This window comes from Neomonachus schauinslandi, chromosome 10, assembly GCF_002201575.2.
Source record: "Neomonachus schauinslandi chromosome 10, ASM220157v2, whole genome shotgun sequence".
Classification (NCBI taxonomy): Eukaryota; Metazoa; Chordata; class Mammalia; order Carnivora; family Phocidae; genus Neomonachus; species Neomonachus schauinslandi.
The window spans coordinates 17109846-17129211 of record NC_058412.1 but is presented as its reverse complement, the minus strand read 5'-3'; the positions used below and the strand labels follow the sequence as shown (position 1 = coordinate 17129211).

General features: G+C 37.6%; 1 pseudogene; it reads right to left on the bottom strand.

Moving 5' to 3' along the window:
- Positions 1-1720: 1720 nt before the first annotated feature.
- The window catches only part of LOC110587456, a 70204-nt pseudogene continuing 52558 nt past the window's right edge, over positions 1721-19366 (bottom strand).

Genomic DNA, 19366 nt, shown 5'->3' with positions numbered 1-19366 from the left:
TGTGAGTGAGTTTATATTTCAGAAGGTTAGAGTCAAAGGCTAGGTCACTCATTTTATCTTTGTTGTCCTTACATCATCATTAATGGTTCTTCTTTCATTTTTTTCTAATCACACATTTAACAAGTTATTTGTAAATCAATAAGTAAATACATTAAACCTGAAAATGTGAAAAAGGAAGACTATGTTACTGATCCATAGGCATGCAGGAGACTCCAACTGCACATAGATATGAATGTTTTATAAATAGCGTAGTCACTGCAGACATATACCCCAGATATACATTGTTGATAATCTCATTTATGCCACCAACTCTCCTCAAAAAGATGAGTTCTACTTAGTTCTAGTTAATGTGATCTAAATCCCAGACTAATGAAGTTTTACTGTATTTGAGGACCACTCTTTGGCTGATGTCCTAATCCCTTCGGTCATTTGTTTCTTGCTTACATATACATACATGGGTAAGCATTTGTGTGTGTGGGGGGGTGGTTCTGAAGTTTATAACAACAGTATACTGTTAGTGACTGGAATGGAAAGTTGTTTGCAATGACTCTGTAGCCCTATTCTACACTTGTAGTTCAGTTGATTTTATTGCCCTCACCCGTCTACACAACGATCACACACAGGAGAAAAACACCAGGACCCTAAATCAAAGTGGTTATTCACAATGTTTTGCTTCAAATAAGATTTATATTTAAACATGAATCAAGAAATCTACATGGTTTGAGAGAGATTTTAGAATCCTATGTTTTGACCCTTTCTTGAAGAAAGGTGACACATAATTTCTGGATAATTTAGAAAAAAGTTATGACCCTTCTAGCTAGTTTTAAAATGAACATTTTTTTCTATCAGATTTCTAAATTTATCTTCCCGAATTCACTGGTTTCTAGAACTTGCCATAAGCTCTGAAATCTAGGAAACTACCAAGCACTATGTAACCCAGCCCAAGAATATACCTCAAAGTGTCTTAGATTTGTGTATCAGTTTAGGGGAAACAATTGATTCCACCAAATCCTGAAATCCTGTGCAGGGGAGTCCAATATCCCAGGCTGTACCCCCCCAGGACCACTCCATGTTCTACTATGGAGACTTAAAAAGATCTGTTTTATGGATAAATGATGCCTATTCCCAAAGACTTCTCAAGAGACAACATCTTTACCACTAATCCCTTATACACCAAAGTGGCTGGAGAAAAAGTACACTTTAATTACACAGCACCAAATATAACTACCAATTTATTTTTCATCTGGAAAAATAAGAGGCTCTGAAAGAGGAGAGAAAGTAAAAATCTCAAGATTAAAGGGCATTTAAAATTTTAATATTAAATCTTTTGCACAAACTTTTTCTCCTTACATGAAAAGTACTAAATAAGTTACATTTAAATGCCTTACTTATATAAAAATAAAATTAGGTACTTCTCATTTAAGAGAGAGTGGATAAGATTTAAAATATAAGGAATAGGAGTAAAGGATGAGCAGTATATCCAATCTAAATTACATCAAAAACCAAATATAATATAGAGACAGAACTTACATTTTTCTAAAAGGAAGTAAATATTCACTACCAACCCCAATAGGTAAATTACACTGATGAGAAGAAAGATACATGAACGAAGATATTTTCTTGCTTTGACTTATAAAAAAAATGATACATTTCATGTTCGTTTAAATGTTTAGGGTTATAGTGTTAGAAATACATAATTCTACTTTTATGGACAGGTCGACTAGGGGAATATCACAATCATTTGAATTGGTTGTCTTCATACTGAGTAGGGCTTGCTTCTCTCTCTTTCTAAGCTTTATTGAGGTAAAACTGATATAAATTACAAAAAATTATATGTGTTAATGTATACATTTTGATATGTTTGGACATAAGCATACACCCATGATATTATCACCACAGTCAAGGTCCTAAACATATCCATCACCTCCAACAATTTCCTTGTGTTTTTTTCTTTGTGTGTGTGTGTGTGTGTATAAGAACACTTGACATGTCATCTACCCTCAGTGTACTTTAAGTGCCTAATATGTATTAACTGTATGTACTATGTTGTACAGCAGATCTCTAGGACTTATGCATACTTTTTTAAAACTTCTTTGCACGTGTAAAACATGCCATAAGGTGTCCTATATTGCAATGGAAAATGCAACTATTTTTAGGCAAATCCCATGAGAATTAATGGCATTAAGGAGAAAACTAGATTCCATACTTTCTTCTTTGTCTCACGTTTTTTCACACTCAAACTCCTTGACATCTTGGCTGCTATAAGTGATGCAATTAGAAGTCCATGGCTGAGAATAGTGTTTACTTTTGTCAGAATTGGGAGGTTTGTGTGATCATCATTTTCTTCAACATATGTCTCTTTGGAATCATCCACTGTAGTTTTTTGTTTATTATTATTAATTTTATAATCAGGAACATCAAAGCCCTCTTCTACTTGTGTTGACTTTTCTAGATTGGTTTTTACATATTTTCTCTTTATGAAGCCACTTCTCACCAGTTGCCCAACATCTGTTGCAGTGGGGTGGATTCATTTTATTTCAAAAATTATACTTCCAGTAGACTGCAGAAGAAATTTCAGGATCTTCTTCAAGTGACTCTATATCACTCTGTCCTGTCCGATTTACCTTGATATACCTCATCATCTTCCTCTGAGAATTCTTCTTCTTCACTAAGGCTATAATCTTCTGAATCAAGACTCAACTTCAAATTCTACAGCGAAGTCATCTGAAACTGAATCTTTTTTTTTTTTTTTAAGATTTTATTTATTTATTCGACAGAGAGAGAGACAGCGAGAAGGAACACAAGCAGGGGGAGCGGGAGAGGGAGAAGCAGGTTTCCCGCGGAGCAGGGAGCCTGATGCGAGGCTCCATCCCAGGATCCTGGGATCATGGCCTAAGCTGAAGGCAGACGCTTAACGCCTGAGCCACACAGACGCCCCCTGAAACTGAATCTTGATCCAACCATCCGAATGTTCACTTACACCAGCATCAAGATCCAGATTTGCTGGAGTCTCTGATTCCATACTCCTGCTTCTTCACAATATATCTCCCTTATTACACATAAAGTGAGGCTTTCATCAAAGAAAGGGAAATACTGTCAGATTTCTGGTGCTTTCTTTTTCATTCACCAGGTAATTCATCTGAATTTTCATCTAGTCAGAAGTCATCTCTTCTTCTGAATTCCCAAAATACTCTTCTATCCCAGGCCCGTATGTGTGTGAGCACACTAGGTCCATAGAAAGAGGCCACTGGCAGTGACAGAAGCTGGACCTCGGTCAGAGGGGCCTAGGGCTGCCCACCATCTGGGCTTCTTGCTCTCTCTTCCTCCCCATCACTAAGGCTGCTGAGGTTCCCTAGTGCACTTCCAGGGTGTTTGTGCATGTGCACCCAGGCCATGCAGCCTCACTAGTTTCTCCTTTCATTTTCAAAATTGCCCGGATTTGGACACAAATTCTGTTTTAATACTATGTAAAGATCATTGGAAAGTAGAAGCTGAGGAAAGGCAAGGGTAGGGTACTTGAAGCATCATCCAAATGGGTACAGAATTCATGGCCCAGCAATGAGGGAAAAATAGAGGCCTTGAGTAAGAATACTAATAAATGAGTACATATTAATAAAACATATTTTATTTTTTTTCATATTAACAAAACATAATTGGATGAGAGCTAAAAACTCAAGTTTGAGTCCTCACATACTATCAACTGCAATCCAGTAGAACATCTGGGCACCTAATATGCAGCATGCATCTAATAGAGTGGTGAATGATTCCATGTGATGCTCCTCTGATTTAATTACCTTTAGAAGTCCAAGTTTGATTCCTTCCAAACTAGCATCTATTGCAAGTCTAACGAGTTAAAAGTTTGAGCTGGAGAATAGAGCCATTACAAAATAAAAGTAATCAAACAACTCTTACAGATCTCCTAAAGCAATGATTCACACGGGATTTCACACAAAACTCCCATTAATGCTAATGAAATTGGGTAAGTTGCAGGCTGAAACTCTCCCATACATTGATAGGTGAATAGTTCCCTGAGGTACTTACTTAGATGAGGGAACTTAATTTTCTCTCCACTAATCCTCTCTGGATGAAAAATAAGAAATAATACTTCACAAGTTGGTTTCTTTTTAAAGTAGATGGCACAAATTCAGAATCATTGGTGTGAATTAATCAAAAGCCACATTAGGACATCAACTAGCACATTTTCAACCAACCAAACCATCTTCCATTCAGATAGATACCAGTTGGCCAAAGTCTTAAGTCAGTCTTGTTTGTGGCTCTGAAAGTAACGCATTAAATCCATCCCATCTTGCTTCTTCAAGATTCTAGAAAAAGGAACTGTGCAATTATGTGAGGGAACTAGTTGAAAAGAAATAGAAATTCCTGATTGCCTTAGTATGAATTGAAGAGTTCAGCTGCTGATTTAATTAGCTGCCTAGGGAAGGAAAGATCATGAAATGTTGAGTTAGAAACAATATAAGATCATTCAAAGACATACAAGTGATAGTACAGGTATAATTAAGCTTCTGGGGCAGAAATGGTGTGTGCGTGTGTGTGTGTGGTTCAGAAGAAGCAACTTTCACTAGCATGTGAGTGTTTTTGCTTAACAATAATCATTAGGATAATATCAATTTGATTGTGTACAACTCTTGACCTGGTCATCTTCTCATTTATTACAATTTCCCAGGATAGGGGCAGGGTTGTGGTTACTATATTATTTTACAACTGACAGAATGAAGCTCAATTTAGTAAGTTACCTCATAGAAGAAAAGTGGTAGGCTCCCAAAAACACACATTAAGTCAAACAAATGTAAATAAAATAAATATGCTGATTTTGATGAGAATGATATCACAGAAAGTAAAGATTCTTAAAATCTCATTTAGTCTTCCCTTCCTTCTTCTACAACTAATGCAACTGAGCCTTAAAATGGGAATTTTCTAAAAACCATCACCTAGGATCTTAATGTCAGAAGAAATTTCTGGGCACCTGGGTGGCTCAGGCAGCTGACTCCCTGACTCTTGATTTTGGCTCAGGTCATGATCTCAGGGTCATGAGATCGAGCCCTGCATGAGGCTCTATACTCAGTGGGCAGTCTGCTTGAGATTCTCTCTCTCTCCCTCTCCTTCTGCTCCTACTTCTGCTAGCCTGCACTCTCTCTCTCTCAAATAAATCTTGAAAAAAAAAAAAAAGAAATCTAGTGTGTTCCCTTTTGGTTAATGATATCTAGAAAGTTTGTTGAATAGAGATAGATCCCCAAATACCAAAATATGTCTTTGATTTAATTATGCACGAATGCATAAATAGTTGTTACCATGTGCTGTTTGATGAAAATTATCTGGTGCTGCTTATTTTGACTAAGACCCAAATTACATTGAATTTAAGCATTAGCAGACACAATTTTGGCAAATTATATGGCTTTAAATAAATAAAAGAAAATTTGCTGATTTATTAGACCTTAAGAATCAGTGCCACTGCACATGGCATTTTAAAAATGACTACTCTAAACTCCACAGTTATAGTTGGAGATGTTTTAGTAATTGATGAAACAAGTAAAGTGAAAATCAGTAAGCAAGGTCACCTGGGTGGCTCAGTCGTTAGGCATCTGCCTTCGGCTCAGGTCATGATCTCAGGGTCCTGGGATCGAGCCCCACATCGGGCTCCCTGCTCTGTGGGAAGCCTGCTTCTCCCTCTCCCACTCCCCATGCTTGTGTTCCCTCTCTCACTGTCTCTCTCTGTCAAATAAATAAATAAATAAATAATCTTTAGGGAAAAAAAAAAGAAAATCAGTAAGCAAATATAAGACCTGAACAACACTATCAACCAACTTGACCTAATTGACCCTCACAGGGCAAAGGGAGAAACCCAACAGAATACACACCATTCACCAAGATAGACCACTTCTGTGTCACAAAAATTCTAGAATGAAGTTGCACAACATATATCCTCAGACCGCAATGGGGAGGAGAATAGAAATCAATAGAAAATAATTGAAAAATACTCAAATATTTGGAAGTTTAAAAACACACTTCTTAACCCTATGTCAAAGATAAAAACAAAAATGGAATTAGGAAATATTCTGAATTAAATTAAAATGAATACATACCAGCTTTTATGTGTTGCAGCTTAAGTAGTGCTTAAAAACTATAGCATTAGATAAGTCTGGCTAGGGGTTTATCAACCTTGTTAATTCTTTCCAAGAATCAGCTCCTAGTTTTGTTGATCTGTTCTATTTTTTTTTTAATTTGTATATCATTGGTTTCTGCTCTAGTCTTTATTATTTCTCTTCTCTTGCTGGATTAAGGCTTTATTTGCTGTTCTTTTTCCAGCTTCTTTAGGTGAAAAGTTAGGTTGTATATTTAAGACTTTTCTTGCTTCTTGAGGAAGGCCTGTATTTCTATATATTTCCCTCTTAGGACTGGCTTTGCTGCATCCCAAAGGTTTTGTACTATCTTGTTTTCATATTAATTTGCTTCCATGTACCTTTTTAATTCTTCTTTAATTTCCTGGTTGACCCATTCATTCTTTAGTATGATGTTCTTTAATCTCCATGTATTTGTGGTCCTGCCAAATTTTTTCTTGTGGTTGACCTCAAGTTCCATAGCACTGTGGTGTGAAAATATGCATGGTATGATCTCAGTCTTTTTGTACCATTTGAGACCTGATTTGTGACCCAGTATGTGATCTATTATGGAGAATGTTCCATGTGCACTTGAAAAGAATGTGTGTTCTGCTACTTTAGGATAAAATGCTCTGAATATATCTGTTAAGTCCATTTGTTCCAGTGTGTCATTCAAAGCCCTAGTTTCCTTGTTGATCTTCTACTTAGATGATCTGTCCATTGCTGTGAATGGTGGGGTGTTAAAGTTCCTTACTATTATTGTATTATTATAAATTAGCTTCTTTAAGTTTGTTATTAATTGATTTATGTATTTGGCTGTTTCCAAGTTGGGGCATAAATACTTAAAATTGTTAGATCTTCTTGTTGGATAGACTCCCTTATTATGATATAGTGTCCTTCTTTATCTCTTATTACAGTCTTTGGTTTAAAATCTAATTTGTCTTGGGGCACCTGGGTGGCTCAATCAGTTAAACATCTGCCTTCGGCTCAGGTCATAATCCCAGGATCCCGGGATTGAGCCCTGCATTGGGTCTCCCTGCTCAGCGGGGAGTATGCTTCTCCCTCTCCCTCTGCCCCTCCCTCCAGCTTGTGCTCTCTCTCTTGCTCTGAGCTCTCTCTCAAATAAATAAGATATGTAAAAAATAAAATTAAAATAAAGTCTAGTTTGTCCAATAAAAGGATGGCTACTCCAGCAACCCTAATGTTCATTCATAGATGAATGGATAAAGAGTGGTGTATGCATATATACAATGGAATATTACTCCGCAATCAAAGAGAATGAAATCTTGCCATTTGCAACAATGTGGATGGAACCAGAGCATATTATGCTAAGCGAAGTAACTCAGAGAAAGATAAATAACATATAATTTCATCATATGTGGAATTTAAGAAACAAAACAGATGAACAGAGGGGAAGGGAAGGGAAAATAAGATAAAAACAGAGAGGGAGACAAACAATAAGATCTCTTAACTATGGGAAACAAACTGAGGGTTGCTGGAGGGGAGATGGATGGGGAGGAGGGGGTAACTAGGTGATGGGCATTAAGGAGGGCACTTGATATAATGAGCACTGGGTGTTTCATGCAACTGATGAATCACTAAATTCTACCCCTGAAACTAATATTACACTATATGTTAACTAAATTGAATTTAAATTAAAAAAATTAAAAAAAAATCACTTTCCCACAATGGGGAAAAAAAAAAAAAAGCAAATTAAATGCAAAAGAAAAAAAAAAAAAAGGTACCTCAATATCATAAAAGCCATCTATGAAAAACCTATAGCGAATATCATTCTCAATGGGGAAAAACTGAGAGCTTTCCCCCTAAGGTCAGGAACGCGGCAGGGATGTCCACTATCACCACTGCTATTCAACATAGTATTGGAAGTCCTAGCCACAGCAATCAGACAACAAAAAGAAATAAAAGGCATCCAAATTGGCAAGGAAGAAGTCAAACTCTCACTCTTTGCAGATGATATGATACTTTATGTGGAAAACCCAAAAGACTCCACCCCAAAACTGCTAGAACTCATACAGGAATTCAGTAAAGTGGCAGGATATAAAATCAATGCACAGAAGTCAGTGGCATTCCTATACACCAACAACAAGACAGAAGAAAGAGAAATCAAGGAGTCGATCCCATTTACAATTGCACCCAAAACCATAAGATACCTAGGAATAAATCTAACCAAAGAGACAAAGGATCTGTACTCAGAAAACTATAAAATACTCATGAAAGAAATTGAGGAAGACACAAAGAAATGGAAAAACGTTCCATGCTCATGGATTGGAAGAACAAATATTGTGAAGATGTCAATGCTACCTAGAGCCATCTACACATTCAATGCAATCCCCATCAAAATACCATCCACTTTTTTCAAAGAAATGGAACAAATAATCCTAAAATTTGTATGGAACCAGAAAAGACCCCGCATAGCCAGAGGAATGTTGAAAAAGAAAAGCAAAGCCGGCGGCATCACAATTCCGGACTTCCAGCTCTATTACAAAGCTGTCATCATTAAGACAGTATGGTACTGGCACAAAAACAGACACATAGATCAATGGAACAGAATAGAGAGCCCGGAAATGGACCCTCAACTCTATGGTCAACTCATCTTTGACAAAGCAGGAAAGAATGTCCAATGGAACAAAGACAGTCTCTTCAACAAATGGTGTTGGGAAAATTGGCTAGCCACATGCAGAAGAATGAAACTGGACCATTTCCTTACACCACACACAAAAATAGACTCCAAATGGTTGAAAGACCTCAATGTGAGACAGGAGTCCATCAAAATCCTAAAGGAGAACACAGGCAGCAACCTCTTTGACCTCAGCCGAAGCAACGTCTTCCTAGAAACATCGCCAAAGGCAAGGGAAGCAAGGGCAAAAATGAACTATTGGGACTTCATCAAGATAAAAAGCTTTTGCACAGCAAAGGAAACAGTCAACAAAACCAAAAGACAACTGACAGAATGGGAGAAGATATTTGCAAATGACATATCAGATAAAGGGCTAGTATCCAAAATCTATAAAGAACTCATCAAACTCAACACCCAAAGAACAAAGAATCCAATCAAGAAATGGGCAGAAGACATGAACAGACATTTTTCCAAAGAAGACATCCAAATGGCCAACAGACACATGAAAAAGTGCTCAATATCGCTCGGCATCAGGGAAATCCAAATCAAAACCTCAATGAGATACCACCTCACACCAGTCAGAATGGCTAAAATTAACAAGTCAGGAAACGACAGATGTTGGCGGGGATGCGGAGAAAGGGGAACCCTCCTACACTGTTGGTGGGAATGCAAGCTGGTGCAGCCACTCTGGAAAACTGTATGGAGGTTCCTCAAAAAGTTGAAAATAGAGCTACCATATGATCCAGCAATTGCACTACTGGGGATTTACCCCAAAGATACAAAAGTAGGGATCCAAAGGGGTACGTGCACCCCGATGTTTATAGCAGCAATGTCCACAATAGCCAAACTGTGGAAAGAGCCAAGATGTCCATCAACAGATGAATGGATAAAGAATATGTGGTATATATACACAATGGAATATTTTGCAGCCATCAAAAGGAATGAGATCTTGCCATTTGCAACGACGTGGATGGAACTGGAGGGTATTATGTTGAGTGAAATAAGTCAAACAGAGAAAGGCATGTATCATATGATCTCACTGATATGAGGAATTCTTAATCTCAGGAAACAAACTGAGGGATGCTGGAGTAGGGGGTGGGGTGGGAAGGATGCGGTGACTGGGTGATAGACACTGGGGAGGGTATGTGCTCTGGTAAGCACTGTGAATTGTGCAAGACTGTTGAATCTCAGATCTGTACCTCTGAAACAAATAATGCAATATATGTTAAGAAAAAAAAAAAAAGAAGAAGAAGAAGGTAGCGGGAGGAGAAGAATGAAGCGGGGGAAATCGGAGGGGTAGACGAACCATGAGAGACGATGGACTCTGAAAAACAAACAGGGTTCTAGAGGGGAGGGGGGTGGGAGGATGGGTTAGCCTGGTGGCGGGTATTGAGGAGGGCACATTCTGCATGGAGCACTGGGTGTTATGCACAAACAATGAATCATGGAACACTACATCTAAAACTAATGATGTAATGTATGGGGATTAACATAAGAATAAAAAAAATTAAATTAAATAAAAGAGGTAAAATTAAAACAAACAAAAAAAAGGAAATAAGATAACAAAAATTAGTGAAATTGAAAATATAAAAGAGAGAAAATCAATAAAACCAAAACTGGTCCTTTGAAACGATCAATAATAAAATTGATAAAACTCTGGCCAAACTGGGGCAGCAGGATGGCTCAGTTGGTTAAGCATTTGCTTTTGGCTCATGTCATGATCTCTGGGTCCTAGGATCAAGCCCGCATGGGGCTCCCTGCTCAGCAAGGAGTCTCCTTCTCCCTCTCCCTCAGTCCCTCCCCCCTACTCATGAGCTTGCTCTCTCTCTCTCTCTTTCTCTCAAATAAATAAATAAATAAAATTAAAACAAGAAAATAAAAACAAACCTCTGGCCAAACTGATTAAGAAAAAAAGACCAAAGACATAAATTACCAATATATTAAGAACAGAAGAGGGAATGTCACCTCAGGTCCTACAGACATTCAAAGGTTAAAGGAACCTTATAAACAACATTATGACTATAAATTTGATAAGACAGGTTAAATGGATAAATTCTTTGAGTGAAACAGTTAAAAAAAGGTGAATTTTATTATCAATAATTTAGATTTTAATAGCCCTGACTAAAAAAATAGATTGGCTGAGGAAAGGAAACAAAATGTACCACTGCTGTGACTAACACCAACGTGTTTTATTTAATTGTTTTGTTTTTATACCTCTGCCTGACATTTTTTGGCAACATTAAGATCTACAGGGGGTAAAGTTCATTCTCTTACTATCTGAGAAAGTCACATTTATTTCCATACTCTTTCCTCCCCCATTCTTCTTTAACAGATCTTATATCTCAGACAATGCACTTCCACTTTTGAATGGTTTCTAGTGCAAAAGAAGCTCTTGGATATAAGAAATAGAGCTAATAGTCATTTTCCCTGCCTAGACTGTGGTGAGTCCATTGGGATATCCTATTTAAGTTTTTTCTTAATTTGAACCTTAGGAATTTTACTAAATTGTATTAAATGAGAGCCTACATGGACTGATACTTTTGGGGAGATTTGAAATTATCACATTACTTTTTGTACCTCATCCTAGTTGTGGGCTTTGTGTGCTGGTAGTCAATCACTAGTATAAAATAAAAATGCTTTCTAACATGAGTATTAAGTATTCATTAAGTTATTAATTCTCCAATAGGTCCAGGAAGAGAAAAAAAATAGATCAAGATAGTTTTTATTAGAGAGATAATAACATGATAGCTATAATTTATTGAACGCTTGTATGTGCCAGTGAGCTCTGCAATTTTCATTCATTACTTAAATTAATCCTCATAACTTCATTAAGACATGAGAATAATTCTTATTGTATCACAAGGATCCTATACTAAAGACTAAGAAATAATCTGCCAAATAAATTAGCAAAACTTAAGGGGGAAAAATCACCAGTGTTGGAAGTGGCTGTTGGGAAATGTATACATTCAAACTTGCGTAAAGGTAAGAGGGAGCTTAAATTAGTAAAAACCATTTTATTAAGTGATTTCTAATATAGAGAATCACAAAGGTGTTTTTATTTTGTTACACTATCTGCCAGGCTAGGAACATAGTCTAAAGGAATGGTTCAGGCTGTAGGGGGAAAAAAAAAAAAAAGACAAAACCTGGAATTAATGATATTAATTTGAGCAACAGCCATAATATTATTAGCAATATTTAACAATATTTATTTAGAAATTTATAATATTTAACAATATGTAATATTTAATAATAAGTAAAATATAGTGACCTGATTTTATGTTAAATGCGATGTGGAATAAACATACACACATGTAAGAATACACACATGTATATAAGAATTAATACATAACAGTTCTATATCTATATGTTTCTTGATTAAAACTATGTTCAAAGCATGATGCACAGACTAGCCGGCAACAGGCTAAGAGTTTTATTTCTAACATTTCCCACCACTTAGGTTATGTTTCTGCAACAGTGAATTGCTTATAGTACCCCAAATGAAGCTATGACTTATGCCTTGACTCATGGCATTTCTTTTTCCTGGAATGAACTTCCTATCCTTCCTGTCTTGAGTTAGCCCAGTTTATCTCTTTAGATACAACTTGGGAATCCTCTTTCCTCAGAATCTTTCTCTTCCTCTTTTCACGAACAGCTAAGTTTCCCCTAATCATTCCATCCCACAGTCTCAGGCATTACTCTCTAAACTAATCTCTTCATAGGCTTTGTAGACTACCATCTCCCCTGGGATCCCTTGTGAGCTCAGACACTATTCCATTTCTTCTTTATATTCCCAGGGTCTAGCAAGTTTTGGGTGTGCAGGAGCACCATAAGCTTCTCAAAAACAGAAACTGTAGGATCTGAAATGAAAGCAGTGTTTCTATTAAGGTAGTATGATTATATTAAAGAGTATGGTTCTCTTTCTTCAATTTCTCATAATTTTATACTGTGGTTATACTGTTTTTATAATGAACAAAATATATACATTTAAACATGAAGCAAATGCATATAATGTCTCTCTATATTTGTAGCAGTATCAGCCTTCAACCAGCAAATTTTAGAAATACCTAGAGAAATAGTTATATTTCGTGACAAACTTTAAATGTTTATTTGAAATCTGGGGTCAAAATTGAAGAAAACCTACATAAAAAAAAAAAAAAAAAAAAACTATGCTGCATGCCCGTATAAGTCAATTCTATATGTGGTTGAAAAGTGTAGTAAAGCATGAAGACTGCAAATAATTTATTTAGTCAAAGTATTGTCACAAAACACAGTGTATATAGCTGATGATAAACTCACTCAGCTAATAAAGCAAACTACGTGTCCTAAAAAATTAAAAAAAGGAATAATAAGGGATGACATTATGCAACATATATATGTATATATATATTCCAAATATTTAGCATAATCATGCAATTTGTGTGCATCCTGCCCCCACCATAGATATACAGCACTACTTGGAATCCCTGCAGTTGTGATTTCTGGGAAGTAAGGGAGCAATAACAGTTAAGAAATTATTTTAAATTTCCGGCAGACACTTACTAAAACAAGCTTCTTAGGTTTACTGCCCATCAGCAGGGACAGATGAGGAGCTGTTTTTTGGCTTGAGTGGAGATCTGATTTAAGGAATTCACACCGACTAATTGATTGTTGGGCATTAAAACAAGAACAAAACATCAAAACCTGTGCAGGAATATTGAGCTTCTCTGAGGTGGTATTTCTCTTTCAAAATACCAACAATAGGATACCATCTGACACATTAAAGTTTCTGGAGGCCAAAAAGTTTATTTAAGCAACACCATTGTGACACCCTAAGTAAAGGAATCTCTAAGAAGAGGGCACTGAAAAAAGAGCCAAAAAAAAAAAAAAAAAAAATCACAGAGCAAAGGGAGATAACTAAGTTAAAGCACAGACGGGATAACTAAGCCTAGAACAGAACATCTTTGATCCTAAACACATATCCAGAAACCATCAAAGGCAAATGTTACAGGTAAAAGCAATAAAAAGGATTACCTCAAGAGGGAAGAAAAAGGCACATATTTAGATGCACTGTTAGAAAACGAAACCAGGCAAGCAGGGAAAGATCTGAAAATTGAAAGGGAAAATCAAATCAGTGGCTTTTCTGCCTCATCCATCTGCCAGCACCCAGACAGCACAGTTTGGAGTCCAATAGAGTGAAAACAAGATCCGGCAACTTCAGCAGAAACACATCCTCTCCATTTTTAAAATAATGAAAACGGTAACAGAGGCATGACCAGGAACCAAATGGAAGAAATGCCTGGGAAATTGCACAGGGGATAGTCAGAGGCAGTGAAAGGGAGTTTATTCACTGGAAGGAAAATTCAGCATGGCTGGACCAGGCCACATGGATCAATGGCCTGGAAGAAATGGGTTGAGAAAAATGTGAATTGGCTAATGATCACATTTGGTCAAGCAAGAAAAAGGGTTCTGGGGCTGCTTGGGGAGAGGTGGATCGAGTTTTTGAAGTGATGTAATGAGACTGTTTAAGTTCTCAATCATGGCACCCAGAGTCCTCACCATCTACCCACAGGATTTCCCCCACAGCACCTCCTTTGAATCCTTGGGATGGCCCCCCTGTCGTTGTCACAGCTGCCTCTGAGAACAAACTCAGGCCCTCTACTGCAATTTAAAAGGACCTCCGTTGTCTAGACTGTGCCTTCATGCCAGCCTCTGTGTTTCTCCCTGGTGTTTTCTATACTCCAGCCTGTCTAGTTCCACCAAAACGTGAAACTCATCCATCAAATCTATGTCTCTACCTGTTAGTCCCACTGAAAAAAGTTGTCTCCAGTTCCACTCATCTGGATATCACTGTACCACAGAGTTTCCCCTGACTACGCTCCCTCCCCTTCACTATCACATCACACTTTTAATCACCTCATAAAATGTGTCAACATTTGAAATATGCTTGTATAATTATTTGGTTACTTGGGATTTTTTTCTTTTTTTAATGGAACTCCCACAAGAATATAAACTCTAAGAAAGTAGAAAATCTTATTCACTGCTCAATCCTAAGCAACTGGAACAGTGACTACCATAGAGTAAGAATTCAATCAATGTTTCCTTTTTATTCCCCCAAGATTTTATTTATTTGACAGAGAGAGAGAGCACAAGCAGGGAGGAGGGGCAGGCAGAGGAAGAGGGAGAAGGAGGCCCCCCCGCTGAGCAGGGAGCCCGATGCAGGGCTCCATCCCAGGGCCCTGGGATCATGACCTGAGCCGAAGGCAGATGCTTAACGGACGAACCACCCAGGTGCCCCTCAATGTTTCCTTAATTAAGGAGCTGAGTGGCAGAAGAACAGGGATCACACCAGCCTTGAATCAAGGATGAGGAACAGATACAGATTGGGGCTCACATTGTTTCAAGAAAGGTTCTAAGTATGGTGTATATGTTATTTCATTGACTCTTCCATCAAAGCTATAGTTATTATTATCCCCATTTTACAGATAACAGTTGAGGCTAAAAGCAATTAAATAACAAATCATGTAAGTATTAAGAGGAAGAGTTGGGTTTCAAATTGGTTTCTGAATTCCATGTTCTACTCACTTCAACCACAATGACCCTTCTTTGATCATTCCCCTTCCTAATTAGCTCATTTTGGAACATCTTCCATGAAGCAGATAATAATAAACATCTTCACTGAGTGACATCCTGTTATTTTTTAAAAGATTTTTATTTATTTATTTGACACAGAGAGAGAGAAAGAGAAAGAGAGAGAGACCAAGTGAGCACAAGCAGGGGGAGCAGCAGAGGGACAGGGAGAAGCAGGATCCCAGATGATTAGGGAGCCCAAAGTGGGGCTCAACGCGGGGCTCGACCCCAGGATCAAGATCCGGGGATCATGACCTGCGCTGAAGGCAGACACTTACTGAGTCACCCAGGCATCCCATCCTGTTCTAATCAATTAGACTTTTAGAAGAAAAAAAAATACATCGACTCAAGATGCTGGCTATCACTTTTATGTATCTATTCTGTTTCTCTCTAAGGAATAAAGGCTTTTAGGGCAATATTCTTAGCTATTTCTTTTTTGCCTGCCCTCTGTCACCTCTGGCTCTACTATACCCCCTGCCCTTCCATGACTCCTTGACCTCTATGCCCTGCCCCCAAGCCCCTGCCCTCTTATCCCCAGCCCTCCTGTGCCTCCCTGTGTCCTTATATCCCCTGCCCTAACTTGGAACACAATTCTCTACACATCAAGAGACACAAACTCAATAAGTCTGCATAAAAATAGGAGAAATTATAGTAAATAAACTTTCTTATTCCAGATACATGTTCATCATTTGTATAATGGTTGGAAGAATGAATAGGACTACAAAAGTATTGAGAGTGAGTGGCATTCTCAATTGCTTCATTTGTCCTCGCCTGGTAACACAGCCTTATTCATGGTTCTGAGGTCATCTCCTTTTGAGAAACAATTTGCCTTGTAGTTACAATCATATGTCTCCGAGCAACACAGACCAGGGTTCACGTTCTGACTCTTCCTAATTTACTTCTCAATTTTACCTGTTTACCTGTCCAATGTTAAGACTCTCTAGTTCTAAAACAGAATTATTAAAATGCCCATTTCAAAAGATTCTTGTAAGGAATAATATGCTATATGGAGATTTCTTACCAAAAGGTCAGGCCCATGGAAAGCATTCAATAGCTGTACTGTTCAAAACGGGTAGAAGTTCCAACCTCTACCCCTCTGGAGGGTTGATACCATCAGGCTGTGGAGAAATTCCCTTTCCTCTTGGAAGACTGTATCAGCTTTCTCCAAAGGACCTCAAGAGAATGAACATGTTTCCTTGTTTTTATCACGAGATATTACCTCCCAACTTCTGGTAAAAAGACACTATTCCTTTTCAGAAGGGTTGATACTAACATGAATGAACACATAAAAATATTTTCATTTCAAGAGAAGCCTTTTGGTACCACTAGTTCCCTTGGTTGGTTTTTTTTTTTTTTAGTTCTCAGTAATTTAAAAATACGATTTTCCTGGTTATAACTATGTATAATCTCTCTCACTTATAGATTTAATATCCACAATATTGATAATTTGTAAATATGATGGACACTGCTAGTTCTCACTGATAACTGCATCTCAGTCCCTTTGTCAAACAAGGAAGGACTGAGACTGTAAAGCAAACCAAAAGTTTATTTGGGGTATTGAGGAATTCAAATCCAGGAGACAAAGATTCAGAAGGAAACTGAAATGTGCTCCAAAGAGGGAAGAGAAAGAGGTTGATAAAGGCAGAAACTGCAGGCTATATAAGTTGTTTTGAAAGAATTATGATTGGCATAGTAAAAAATAATTAACAGTTTATATATGATAGGTTGCTATGCCAGATACTAGATTGGAGTTCAGTGAACTAAGCCTCATTCTGAGAATTGCACCAGGATGTGGTAGTTTGTGGTTGGCACAGTTTAAAAGTTCATGTTTCACTAGGTGTGGATATGTAGGAGACTAAACCCCCCCCATTGGCCTCCTAGCTCCATTTTAGGGCCCCTTGATGTTCCTAAGTTCCTGACTTCATTTCAGATGTTCCTGTTCATACCTTCTTTCAGGGAGTCTGAAATCCCTGCCCCCTTACATTTTCAGGGAGTCTCAAATCCCTGCCCCTTGCAGTTGGGTGGGGCCTTGTGAGAACCAATGAAATGTAAGCAAAAATAACATGAGTTACCGGCTGATGCCCTGAAGAGCTCCACGGGATTCTCTAATCTCTTCTTCTGCCACACAATGGCAGATAAAGCTTTGTACTCACATGGCAGAAACAAAGGACAGAAGCTGCATGGATTACTAAGCTTGGGGGTGCTGATCAAGTGCCTTGGAGTATTCTTCAGATTTTCAGTAAACCTCACATAAACAGGGTTGGCGGGTGGTGGTGGTGAAATACTTGTATTAAGTCAGTGAAATTAGGGTTTTTCATTGTTATCACAGTATATTCTAACATGCATGTACAGGAAAAAAGTTAATTCATCAGGTCTAAATTCCTTAAAAGATGCACATTCCCAGAAGAGCCTGTTTTCTTGAATGGCCCTTGGGGGGCTACTGGGAATTGAATACTTGGAATGTCCTACTGATAAGAGTGTGTTGCATGCTTGGAGTTTTGAAGGAAATAATATGCAGTTTGTTTAGACAGTTTATGCAAAAAATGTGATTTATGGTGGACACCTGCTTTCTTTTTGGAATTCTGCAGTTTTGGTAACAACAGTCAGTCATGAAAGTATTGGTATGCTTTCTGTGTGACTCTCATTAAAAACTCTTAGGTTCAAGCAAACTTTCCTGGAAGACAGCACTTCACACATGAAGCTACAGTTTATAGCAGAAGGAATTAAGTGTCTCTTGGTTGACTCCACTGGGAGAAAACTCTTGGAAGTTTGCTCCTAGTTCCCTCTAGACTTGGCCCGATGTACCTGTTTTTGCTGATTTTGCTTTGTATCTTTTCATGGTTATAAACCATAACCATGAGTATAATGACTTATGAGTTCAATGAGTCCTTTTAGTAAAACATTAAACCTGGGGATGATATTGGGAACCACCAAGACACTACCCTAATACAGAAAATTAGTACTGCAAATGGGGTGCTCTCATAACAAAAACCTCAAGTGTGACATTGCTGTTACAGGTGCCTGGAAATATGGTGATTTATAGTAAGAAGTGGTAGAACATTTGCCATATATGATAGAGTGGTAAAATTCTTGCCTGGGGTAATTTTGTGAGTTAGATCCTGTAGACAATGAACTTGTCTTCTTAACCTGAATGTCTAGAGAAAAAGGCTGGGAAATAGTATTTTAGTAGTGTATTTTGGATGAAGTTGGCCACGTTTTATAGGACATTTCAAGAAACTGATGAATTCAGGAAAGAATTGGCTATAGAATGGTGGAATTACATTCCAGGTTTTCCAATATTGGTGAGATGACTGCTTTTGATTTCAAACTATAAGTGAAGTATATTACAGAGACTTTGAAAATCAAAAGCATGTAAAAACTCAGCTATGCAACAATGATTAAATTAAAAGACTCCCCATCTTTTGGTAAAATTTCTCAAAAGACTGAAGTGCCTTAAAACAAATCAGATTAAGGATCAATGCCCAATAAATTAATATCAATTTTTAAAATATCTAGAGGTAAAGATCAGATTTATGATGTAGCCTTTTCATCTACCATTCAAAACAGACTGAGTAAGTTGATAAAAATAAGGGGCCAAAAAATCAATAAAATCAGAGAAAAAAACTGGACCTGAACATATTTGTAAATGATATCTTTAAAGCAACTGTGGGTTTGGTTCCTAGTACATGGATCTAAATAGATCCCAATATATAAAAGCCCTGGTGTGTGTGTGTGTGTGTGTGTGTGTGTGTGTTTATATAGTCATGTGTTGCTAAAGAAATTGGTAGCCTGGATGGAAAAAGCCTGTGGTTCTTTGAGACTTAAAAATGACCTTTGCATTTGTCAAAAGCAGTGATTATGTTCAGCTACTCCAGGAATCACTTCTGACAATTCCTGGAACAATCCCTTTCACTCAGGAGTATAAAGACAATAGAAATAAATGAAACATTACAGATTGGGATCAGACAGAGCAGGGTTTGAATCCAAGTTCCATTATGGACTAGCC